Consider the following 13544-nt stretch of genomic DNA (forward strand, 5'->3'; position numbering starts at 1 on the left):
CCGGTTAACCGGTTTTTTCTGAATTTGAAAAATATCAACCGGTTTTTTTAAAATGTCGACTATTCGAACTATTCGAAAACCGGTTTTTGGAAAATGTCGAATAATCGATCACCCTAGTACATAAATAAAAGAGCAGCTGTGAATTACTTGTGCAATTTTCTTATATGTTTGTACTATTTTTACCAAATTATTAAGGTACTTCTTACAATTTCTATATTAATGAACTTAGAAATATGAAATTAAGTTTGTAGAGCCCGGATTAAGTGAGAACCCATAAAAGGGGATTTTATGGGATCTCACCTAATCCATAAAAGGGGACTTTTTGGTACTTTTTCGTTCTTCAAAAGGTACTTCTTACAATATCTATATTAATGAACCTAGAATTATGAAATTAAATTTGCAGAGCCCGGATTAGGTGAGAACCCATAAAAGGGGATTTTTGGTACTTTTTCGGACTTCAAACGATACTTTTTGTATTTTCTATAGTATTGAATCTAGAAATATGCAATTAAGCATGTAGGGCCTGGAGTAAGTGTGAACCTATAAAAGGGGATTTTTTTGGTACTTTTTCATTCTTCCAAAGGTACTTTTTGAATTTTCTATAATATTGAACCTAGAAACATGCAATTAAGCATATAGGGCCTGGAGTAAGTGATAACCTTCAAAAGGGGATTTTTTGGTACTTTTTCGTTTTTAAAAAGGTACTTTTTCAATTTTCTATAATATTAAACCTAGAAACATGAAATTTAGAATGTAGGGCCTGGAGTATGTGTGAACCTATAAAAGGGGATTTTTTGGTACTTTTTCGCTCTTCAAAAGGTACTTTTTGAATTTTCTTTAATATTGAACATAGAAACATGAAATTAAGCATGTAGGGCCCGAAGTGCGTGATAACCTTTAAAAGGGTATTTTTGATACTTTTCGTTATTTTTGAATTTTCAATAATATCAAATTTCAATAATTTTGAACCTAGAAATATGAAATTAAGAATGTAGGGCCTGGAGTAAGTGTGAACCGATAAAAAAGGATTTTTGGTACTTTTTCGTTCATCAAAAGGAACTTTTTGAATTTTCTATAATATTGAACAGGTAAGATTTCATTTATAATTTCGAGCCCAAATTACTTAATTTCGACCCGGTCTGAATGGGCTATAATATTGATCCTAGAAACATGAAATTAAGAATGTAGGGCCCAGAAGCAAGTGATAACCTATAAAGGTGATTTGTTGGTACTTTTTCGTTCTTCAAAAGGTACTTTTTGAATATTCTATAATATTGAACCTACACGCAGAGAAAAAATATGGTTGTGGTAACCACATATTATCATCATTATTAGTATCAAAAAATATAATATTATGATCATTATTAGTATAATAAAATATTATATTATGATTAAACATAGTCCTAATATTTCATCATAATATAGTTTTATTAATCATAATGTGATGTTGTAGAATCATATTGTAGTTTCAAGTAACCAAATTATGGTTTCATATAATCATATAATGGTTTCAAATAATCATATTATTGTTTCAAGCAACCATATTATGGTTTCAAGTAATCACATGGCTTCAAGTAACCAGATTATGGTTACATATTAAACATAATATGGTTAATCTAATGTGTTCGGCGTAAATTGTATTTTTTTTTAAGTTTTCTTTTAAACAAACACAAAACTTCCACAATGCAGCACTGGTATTGCCATAAATAAAAGTTAATATATCCACACTTTCATGCCAATATTAAGGTGATTTAGATTTTTTTTATTATTAATTTTTATGTACCATGTATTTATTTATGTATTTTATATTTCTTTTAAATTTTATAATGTTGTCTGCGATTATATTTTTAGATATTATTTATTTTTCACAATTGTTTTAAAACTTCGTTTGTTCAACACTTTACTTAATTCGATCTAGTACCGATAAACCACAGAACTGATATAAAAATGGCGATACCAAAATATTTTTAATAGTAAACGTATTTTGCTTATTTGTTGTAAAGTATTATGCTGTTTTGTTTATTTGTTGTAAAAATAATTATTATTCAGAGAATCATTCTCAAATTTATAATTGTCATAAACATATAAATGTTTACAGTAACTAAAATATTGATGAAATTCAATAAAAAACAAACATTATATGGGTAAACATGTTAAAACCTACCATTTTATGGTTATTTGAAAGTTTAAATGGTTCTAAATAATATAATATGTTTACTTAGTTATCATTATTTATTTGTTGTAAAAATAATTATTTTTCAGAGAATCATTCTCAAATTTATAATTGTCATAAACATATAAATGTTTACAGTAACTAAAATATTGATGAAATTCAATAAAAAAACAATTGTTTGGTTATGACAACAAAATATTGTTACAAAAAACATAGAATAGTTGTCCTAACCATGCATTAGGTACTGGAGTAAGTGGGACCCAATAAAAGGAGATTTTTTTGTATTTTCGTTCTTCAAAATGTACTTTTTGAATTTACTATAATATTGAACATAGAAACATGAAATTTAGCATGTAGGGTTCGGAGTAAGTGATAACCTATTAAAGTGACAACCTTCCATAAAATTTAAGTTCCAAATTTAAAGTATTCTTCTATTATTATTGTAATTGGAATAAATCTTAAGATTGATAAAATTTAACATAAAGTGTTATCATACAATTTCGTATTAGTTTTACAAATAAAAATTTTTAAATAATTAGAAATATCAGAAAATACGTAATAAAAGTTCTTTTAATAAAATATACTCTAGTCCCTGGACTCCAAATTTTTTAAAATTTTGTCTGGTTACCTCAAAATATAATTTAAGTATCCGTTGAATATAAAGCAAATACGAAACCGGTGTTTTTAAGTAAAAAAATCGATATTCGAAAAATTAACAAATAGAGAAAACCGACAGAAGTAAAAGAGAAAAAACCGATTGAAAACCCTAGTCGATCATCCTAGTAAGAATTCATGGAATACTCATGGAATACAAGTAAATATTAACAATGAAGTGACGATCTTTAAGACGGATGATATAGAGAATAGGGTAAATTATAGAACGAATCTCGTAACAGTTAGTAGTGAAATTTTGGTTCCTATAAAACTTGTTTATATCGAATTTCATCGCTATACTGTTATTTTAAGCCATTTATAAGCTTTAAAGTTGTTGGGGGAGGTCAAACAATACCCTTTCCTCAAAAAATTTTGTAAATAGATTTTGGGTTCCATAAAACTTGTTTATGTCAAATTTGATTTCTATTCTGCTATTTTAAATTTATAAGCGTTATAGTAATTTTTGTACTTTATATAGGAGCTATGGACCACGCAGAGAAAAAATATGGTTGTGGTAACCACATATTATCATCATTATTAGTATCAAAAAATATAATATTATGATCATTATTAGTATAATAAAATATTATATTATGATTAAACATAGTCCTAATATTTCATCATAATATAGTTTTATTAATCATAATGTGATGTTGTAGAATCATATTGTAGTTTCAAGTAACCAAATTATGGTTTCATATAATCATATAATGGTTTCAAATAATCATATTATTGTTTCAAGCAACCATATTATGGTTTCAAGTAATCACATGGCTTCAAGTAACCAGATTATGGTTACATATTAAACATAATATGGTTAATCTAATGTGTTCGGCGTAAATTGTATTTTTTTTTAAGTTTTCTTTTAAACAAACACAAAACTTCCACAATGCAGCACTGGTATTGCCATAAATAAAAGTTAATATATCCACACTTTCATGCCAATATTAAGGTGATTTAGATTTTTTTTATTATTAATTTTTATGTACCATGTATTTATTTATGTATTTTATATTTCTTTTAAATTTTATAATGTTGTCTGCGATTATATTTTTAGATATTATTTATTTTTCACAATTGTTTTAAAACTTCGTTTGTTCAACACTTTACTTAATTCGATCTAGTACCGATAAACCACAGAACTGATATAAAAATGGCGATACCAAAATATTTTTAATAGTAAACGTATTTTGCTTATTTGTTGTAAAGTATTATGCTGTTTTGTTTATTTGTTGTAAAAATAATTATTATTCAGAGAATCATTCTCAAATTTATAATTGTCATAAACATATAAATGTTTACAGTAACTAAAATATTGATGAAATTCAATAAAAAACAAACATTATATGGGTAAACATGTTAAAACCTACCATTTTATGGTTATTTGAAAGTTTAAATGGTTCTAAATAATATAATATGTTTACTTAGTTATCATTATTTATTTGTTGTAAAAATAATTATTTTTCAGAGAATCATTCTCAAATTTATAATTGTCATAAACATATAAATGTTTACAGTAACTAAAATATTGATGAAATTCAATAAAAAAACAATTGTTTGGTTATGACAACAAAATATTGTTACAAAAAACATAGAATAGTTGTCCTAACCATGCATTAGGTACTGGAGTAAGTGGGACCCAATAAAAGGAGATTTTTTTGTATTTTCGTTCTTCAAAATGTACTTTTTGAATTTACTATAATATTGAACATAGAAACATGAAATTTAGCATGTAGGGTTCGGAGTAAGTGATAACCTATTAAAGTGACAACCTTCCATAAAATTTAAGTTCCAAATTTAAAGTATTCTTCTATTATTATTGTAATTGGAATAAATCTTAAGATTGATAAAATTTAACATAAAGTGTTATCATACAATTTCGTATTAGTTTTACAAATAAAAATTTTTAAATAATTAGAAATATCAGAAAATACGTAATAAAAGTTCTTTTAATAAAATATACTCTAGTCCCTGGACTCCAAATTTTTTAAAATTTTGTCTGGTTACCTCAAAATATAATTTAAGTATCCGTTGAATATAAAGCAAATACGAAACCGGTGTTTTTAAGTAAAAAAATCGATATTCGAAAAATTAACAAATAGAGAAAACCGACAGAAGTAAAAGAGAAAAAACCGATTGAAAACCCTAGTCGATCATCCTAGTAAGAATTCATGGAATACTCATGGAATACAAGTAAATATTAACAATGAAGTGACGATCTTTAAGACGGATGATATAGAGAATAGGGTAAATTATAGAACGAATCTCGTAACAGTTAGTAGTGAAATTTTGGTTCCTATAAAACTTGTTTATATCGAATTTCATCGCTATACTGTTATTTTAAGCCATTTATAAGCTTTAAAGTTGTTGGGGGAGGTCAAACAATACCCTTTCCTCAAAAAATTTTGTAAATAGATTTTGGGTTCCATAAAACTTGTTTATGTCAAATTTGATTTCTATTCTGCTATTTTAAATTTATAAGCGTTATAGTAATTTTTGTACTTTATATAGGAGCTATGGACCGATGCTTATAAAAATTCGTTTAAGTTTTGTCGTTATAAAATAATTTTTTGAAAGGGGCCTTATATGGGGGCGGGAATCTAATAAATCTCGATGTCCGATTTTACTAAAACGTAAGATATATGCTTCCTTTTATCTGAAGTTTTTTTAATCTGAAAAAGTTATATATAAAATAGTAAAAAGTTGAAAAAATTGCGGAATTTTTGAGAGGATGTATTTTTATGTAAACATACATACACAAAATCTGTGAAATAGCTGTTTCCATTTATTTCTTGGACCAGCACTCAGGAGATGACCCCTATTCATGCAGTACATTTTGTTGGAACTAGAAAAATAGGTTGTGGGAAGTAGGATAGAGGGATTAGTATTTGTGGACATTTGATTTAAATCGGAAAGTCTTTTCCACATACAGACAGTTCGGCTATAATGTGTTGTACGATTAACGGGCCAATCAAACACAAATAGGTGTGTTCTTGATGAAATACAAAAATTTACGGGTATCGTTAAAATGTTCCCTAAAATGAGAAAAACACATTCCATTGTAATATCGATAGAATAGAGTTGGATACTCTACTGTCAACAATGTGTACCTTTGAAACTGCGGCCCATATATGAGAGTTGCATTGTCGACCGGATATAAATGATATAAATAATGAGGAGTTCAGATGGAGTGAACTACGTACATATGCCTTACACCGTTTTAAAAAACCAAGACACTTGAATGCTTCTTGCGACAATTAAAAAATGTGTTCAGTCCAGCGGACGTCGCACTGTATACTCATGCGAAGAACATCAAGAGTTTCTGTTTCCTTAATATTCACTGTGTTTTTGTTAAGACCACCGTAACCGCTAAGCAACCGTTACAGACTTAGTTCGAATACATTGAAAACATATGATTACTCTGTAGGATTCTCATAATCCATTGTCAACATAAACAATAAACAAAATTTAACATTTTTCTTTAATTTTGAGTGTGTAGAAAACATAGAAATAAGAGAACAAAATTTCAGCATCTGTCATTCCATGACTTTATCAGCCACATTGTCTCAAATATTGGAATGATTGATTATTTCTTAAACCTGATTAATGAATGAGTGAATTATTTTATTATTTTTTCTACAATTCTATATAAACGGCCAACTGCAGTTATTGACAAGAAACAAATTCAATGAATTGAATAAAATCATAATAGTTAAACAAGTTTGTGCCATTAATGGGTTAAGATTTAATCAAATTGTTTAGTTTGATAAAAAGAATAGAAATGAGGAATTTATTAAATATTTGTTTGTAAAAATAAATTTAATATTCTACGTAAATATACTTAAACAAAAAATAATTAGAAAAAATAGTTTGCCTCTTTTTCCTGATTTAAATCATTTTATACGAAAAACTGATAAAATAAAACATTGTGAATTAAAATCTGATTGCATGAATGTACATATGTACATATGTATGTATGTTTCAGTATTTTGTAAAATAATAAATTAAATGTTAAATATAAACAACAACATCTTAGTGTCTTTAGTTGAATGTGTGTTTGACTTGAGTCTTTAGCTTGTTCACAGATTCTAAGAACTGTGGTTTGTAGGTCTTACTTTACATAATAAAAATAAATTACAATCAATTTCGAGACATATAATGGATTAAGGCTGATGTACAAATAAATATTTTTTGATTCGTATTTTATTTAATCGTCTGGAAGTCAATTAGGGCGATATCAGGTGATAAAGTTAAATCTAAAACCGTATTGGATTGTAAAAAAGTTCTTACCGAATACTCTCCCAGAGGTAAGGTTCACATCATATGGGTACCAGGCCACTCGGGAGTAGTCGGCAATGAAAGAGCGAATGTAATTGCTTTAAAGGGAAGGGAAATCGAGGTGGTTAACCTGACGAACGCAAAACCATTTAACGCAACGAGGGCAGAATTAAAATTATGGGAAAGAGAAATCCATAAGGCCTCTTGGAATAATGTAAACGTGGGTAGAATCACAAAGATCCTATGGGTTGACTCTAACGAGAGCAGGACGAGAAGTCTCCTAAAAATGAACAATGATGTTAGTATGATAGTACGTATTCTGAGTGGACACACAGGATTACGGGCACACCTATGAGCATGTAAAGAGGACAGTGAAACTCTGGAGCACTTTCTTTGCCATTGTGAGGCTTTCGCCGAAATTAGATCTAAATATCTTGGAAGTAATAGTATTCCGGATATAATATCCCTCACGAGCACTGATTGGAAAATTCTTAGCAATTACGTCCAGGAAACTGAGTTTCTGAACATCGGACGATAATACATTTAGTGAATAGTATGTAAGGTTTTTATTTTTACCAACAAACATTTTCCATGAAAAGGAGCGCACAACAGGCCCGATAGTGGCCTAGCTGTATTTCTTCGGATTTTATGTCAACCTAATCGTCTGGACGGCGCACAGGGGACTATGGCGTTCAAAAATCTATAACTCCGACTTTGGGCTTAAATTATAAAAAAGTCATGAAGGGTTAAACTTAACTTTTTCGATTTTAGTTGAATTTTATTATAAAGTGAAGTGTTCTATCTAAGTAACATGTTATTTTTTGTTTCTTATGCAATGTGTTATTTTACTAGTTTTTAGTTTACAACTAAACTTTAATCTTGTTAAAAAATTATAAACTTTGGTCCCTAAAACCTTTTATTTCTTATATTCACAGGGATCTAGGGTTAGGTTAGGTTAGGTTGATAGGAGGATGTATACTACATCAAATCCGAAGAAATACACCTAGGCCACTATCGCGCCTGTTGTGCGCTCCAATTCAAGAAAGAAAAAAAAAAAAAAAAAATTGTTCGCTGAATGCATTATTTTTCCATGTTCAGAAACTCAGTTTCCTGGACGTAATTCCTAAGAATCTTCCAATCGGTGTTGGTTAAGAATGTTATTTCCGGAATAACATCACTTCCAAGATACTTGGATCTAACTTCGACGAATGCCTGACAATGGCAAAGAAAGTGCTCCAGAGTTTCACTGTCCTCTCCACATGCTCTACATTCGTCTGAATCCGCACGTCCAATTTTGTATAGGTGTGCTCGTAATCCTGTGTGTCCACTCAGAATACGTCCCATCATACTAACCTCAGACTTGCTCATTTTGAGAAGATTTCTCGTCTTGCTCTCATCAGGGTCACCCCATAGAATCTTTGTGGTTCTACCCACCGTTTCATTATTCCAAGAGGCCTTATGGGATTCTCTCATCCATATTTTTAATTCAGCTTTTGTTGCGTCGAATGGTTTTGCGTTTGTCAGGTTAACTACATCGAGCTCCCTTCCCTTTAAAGCTATTACATTCGCCCTTTCGTTGCCGACTACTCCCGAGTGGCCTGGTACCCATATGATATGAACCTTACCTCTGGGAGAGTATTCAGTTAAAGCTTTCTTACAATCCAATACGGTCTTAGATTTAATTCTATCACCTGATATCGCACAAATTGCCTTCTGGCTGTCGGTAAATATATTAAGCCCTGTGGGCGCCATATTTATTCTAATCCAATTTACACATTCCGTTATTGCTCGTACTTCTGCCTGGAAGCTTGTGTTATGATTAGGTAAACGGTGGTATATTTCTGTTTCTGGGTCTTCAATATAGAACCCCAGGCCCACTTTGTCCCCTAATTTAGAGCCATCCGTGTAGCAACGGATTCCTACTGGTATTTGCTCTAATGTTCCGCTTGACCAAGACATTCTATCTGGGATTAGCGTTTCAAAGTTTCCGACATATTCAGTGTCTGGTATGCGATCAGGCACGTCCGATGAATGTGTATAACCTTCCAATGTGTCCAGTATACATAGATGTCGTGTCCTATAACAGTTTTTGGCCAGTTCGCCTAAAGTAGAGAGCCGTTCGGCTGTAAGCGCCGCCTCATATCTTATATATGTTTCAATGGGTGGAATATCTAGCAACGTTTCCAGAGCCTTGGTTGAAGTAGTACACATGGCACCACTTATACCCAAGCAGCATGTACGCTGAACTCCCTGTAGTAGTTTGATATTACACTTTTTGTCCAAAGCAGTCCACCAGATTATTGAAGCATAAGCTAGAATTGGTCTAATTACACTTTTATAAAGCCAATTTGTCATAGTAGGACTAAGACCCCATTTCATGCCTATGGTTCTCCTACATATCGCCCAGCACCGATGTGCCTTGTTGATCCTATCTTCTATGTGGTGTCTCCATTTTAATTTCCGGTCAAGTATTACACCTAAGTACTTAACTTTGTCTGTCACCGGTATCTTCTTGCCCAGGAAGCAAGGTTCAGTATATGTAGAAATTTTTGTCTTTCTTGTGAAAAGACAGATTTCCGTCTTCGCCGGGTCAACATTGAGGCCTCTCGGTTGAGCCCAGCTCAAGGCCGTATTCAGAGCTTCCTCAGCTCTTCTACACAAGTAATTTGGATCCTTTCCCTTTAAAAGTATTACGACATCGTCTGCATAGCAGACAGGTCTAAGTCCTTTCTCGGTTAGGGTCCTTAGGAGGCTATTAATCGTGGTAACCCAGAGTAAAGGTGACAAAATGCCACCCTGTGGTATACCGCGAAATACCTTTTTCCTGATAGTTATATCGTACATCTCGCAGCTTATCCATCTGTTCCTTAGCATGTAGTTGATCCAGTTACGGAGCACCCGGTCAACATAAAACTGGTCTAGGGATTGGATAAGGGTATCAGTGTGCACGTTATTGAAAGCGCCTTCGATGTCAATGCATACCGTCAGTGTATACAGTTTGCTATCGAAAGATTCACCTATGTAGTGGACAACTTCATTTAAAGCGGTTTCCACCGATCGTCCCTTTACATAAGCATGCTGCTTATATTTAAGGTCTTTGTATGGTATGCTGCTTTTAACCATGCTATCGACTATCTGTTCCAAGGTTTTAAGTAGGAAGGACGTAAGACTTATCGGTCGATAGGACTTAGGTGTCGCATAGCTAGGTTTCCCTGGTTTGGGTATAAATATTACCCTTGCATCCTGCCATTTAACTGGGGTATATGCCAATTTTAAGCATGCAGTGAATATCTGTGACAGATGTACGGAAACCAGTCCCGCCTCCATCTGCAAAAGTGCCGGGAAAATTCCATCCGGCCCTGCAGCTTTATAGGGAGCAAAGCTCTTGATTGCCCCTTTAACCATGTCAGTTGTAATAACTATTTCCGTGTTACCCTCCCCTTCCTCCAATATCGGTTCATCTATGTTATTCGATATACCGGGTGGGAAATGAGAATCCATTAGGAGTTTCATTGTCTCCTCCATATCCTCAAGCCTCCTGTTTTGGATAGGAATTTTTTTATCTTCGATACGTCATTTACGCTATCTACCTGTTCACAGAAAAGTTTCCAGGAGTCTCGTTTGGCTTTTCGAACGATTTTCTTATATTCACCAAGTTTATTACGATACTCATCCCAGTATACTGCGGTCTTTTTACGCCGTGCCCGGTTAAATAGTTTGCGAAGAGTCTTCCCAAGGTTCCGGATCTCCCCAGTTACCCAGGGTTTTTCCTGGGCAGATCTCCGCTCTCGCAGGGGGCAGCTGTCCTCGAACGATTCAACCAGGGCACTTGTGAACGTTTCCACTTTGGCATCTATATCCTCTTTATTTCGACATTGAAAAGTGTCCTGACCTAAACGGTTCTTTAGTAAGGTCCCGAACATTGTCCAATTAGTTTTAGACTTATTCCGAAACTTTATCGGCTTTGGTGGTGGCCTTAGTATTTTGAATCTTATGTACCGATGATCAGAAAAGGAGTGCTCGTCCGAAACTCTCCAATCCTGAATTTCGTTTATAAGCTCTTCTGAACATATAGTTATATCTAATACTTCTTCTCTGATTCTATTGACGAAGGTAGCTTTATTACCTAAGTTCAATGTTATCAAGTCTTTAGTATTAAGGAAATCCATGAGGGCTTGTCCCCTGCGATTGGTGTTTGTACTACCCCAAGCTACATGGTGCGAGTTGGCATCACAACCTATTACAATTTTCTTATTTTTTCTTTGTGCCTCTTCAACCAGTTTCATCAGATCCGACGTTGGTGGTAGTGTCGGAGAATCGAAAGGCAGGTAAATAGATGCAAGGAATATGTTGCCACGACCTTGCTTCAGCACCGTTGCATCCGATGTTGATAATCCTGTTGAGAGGAGAAAACATAAGTTATTGTGACATAAGATACATGTTCTCGGGCGAGATCCTGTATCAGCGTAGAAAAGTTGGAAATTTACGTGATTTAATCCAGAAACCTTGTTGCGAATCGTCCAAGGTTCCTGGATTAAAGCTATATGTATTTTACCTGTGTTGATTTTAGCCATCAGAGCGTTGGTAGCTGTTTCGCTCCGATGGAGGTTTATTTGGATAACCTCAATCATGGTCATCCATTAAACTGTCTTCCAGCGAGTTGGTGGTCACCTCCTCGCTCTTTGGATTTGACTCCTCCGGATAGCCTGATAATGCAGTGGGTACTGTTGATGACACTGCGATGTCCTTATCAGGAATAGGAATAGCAGTATTTTTAATAGACACATTCCCAATTCTGGAGAGCACTGCTGTTCTGTCTTCTGGCGGGTGAGTGATTTCCTCCTCGCTTTTAGGATTTGACTCCTCAACATTGCTAGTACTTGCTAATGATGCTTTGGGTACTGTCTTAGGTGTTTTAGTGTCCTTGTCGGGGCCGGTTTTGACAGCCTTTTCAATCGGCGCCTTCCCAATTTTGGAAAGGGCAACTACACTTTCTTCTGGCGAGTTAATGGTAAATTCCTCGATCACAGGGATCTAAGATTGAATTTAATTTAAATAAACCGAGTTTAAATATAATTTATTAGAGAGATATAAAGCTCACTATTGATAATTTGCCCATTTTTCACCTAACTGTTAATATCAATGTCAAAGTGACCGTGCAAAATTTGAGGACTAAAGCTGGTATAGTTTCCCAGATATATAATGTTCGTATTTGATTAATATGTGAGATGTCACACACACTGATTCTAGATTTAATGACTCTAGCCTTATAGTCTCACAAATATAATAATTTTAGTATTCGATTAAAATGAGAGAATGCCTATTGATGATAGCCTGCATATTTTTTCCCAAAATATTTATACGGATGTCAAAGCTGACCGGGTAAAATTTGAGGACTCTAACTGTTATAATTTCCTATATTTATAATTTTAGTATTTGACTAATATGTTATATGCCACGACCGCTAATACTAGTCTGCTAATTTATTTTTTTCTTAAAATGTAAATATATATGTTAAAGTTGTCAGAGCAAATTTTTAGGCTAGCTATTGAAGTTCGTCATATATATTAATTGTGATCGGTATTTTGTAAATGGGCGTGGTTTTTTATCCATTTTCCTTCCAGACTATAGGAAAATACTGTGAAAATTTCAGGAAAGTCGGTCCATCCGTATAGCTATTTATAAATTTTAAACAAAAATACAAACAAACACACATTTCAAGAAGTTAGGGTCTATTTACTACCAAATTTTAGGAAAATTTTGACTTTTTTTAAAAAAATATGATTTAAGATTTATATCTAGCAGGAAAGGGATTTAAAAAATATAATATAGTTTAATGTCTCAAAAAATTATTGTAAAAATTCCAACTCATTTCGGTACGAAACTAAATATTTAACCAGACCACTGTACCTTAAACACTCCTATAAAATAATAAAACATAAAAACTTCTATTCATTTCGTTTTATAATGAAATCTAAAAGAAAATAGAAAAAAATATATATAGAATAGAATAAAATAATGCCAAATATACATGTGTACATTTAACAGAACGAAATAAAAAAAATAACAAAGGAAAAAAGTAATAAAATAAAAAAGGAAAAATCAAGCAGCAGTAGTAAATGCCAAAACTGATACTAAATGCAGTCATGCAACCAATTTAAACAACAAACAATCAACCAGTCAGCTAGCCAAGGAACTAAGGAATCAACCAACTAAACAGTCGCCCATCCAGCCGGTCATCCATCCGATTTCAACTATTCAGCCACCCAGTCAAACAGCATGCGTCCTTTCATATTCATGTCCTTTCATCGCACATCACATTTTATGGTTGTCCTCCTGTACTGTGCAGAACTGTTAACTGCTATGCTGCATCTGAAATAGGGTTTCTTATTTAAATTCCCAAATGCGTTCTCAGCAAATGTAAACATGTATTTTTAGA

This window comes from Lucilia sericata, unplaced genomic scaffold (assembly GCF_015586225.1).
Source record: "Lucilia sericata isolate MDLA Ls3-8-SP2 unplaced genomic scaffold, ASM1558622v1 Contig000062F_arrow, whole genome shotgun sequence".
Taxonomy (NCBI): Eukaryota; Metazoa; Arthropoda; class Insecta; order Diptera; family Calliphoridae; genus Lucilia; species Lucilia sericata.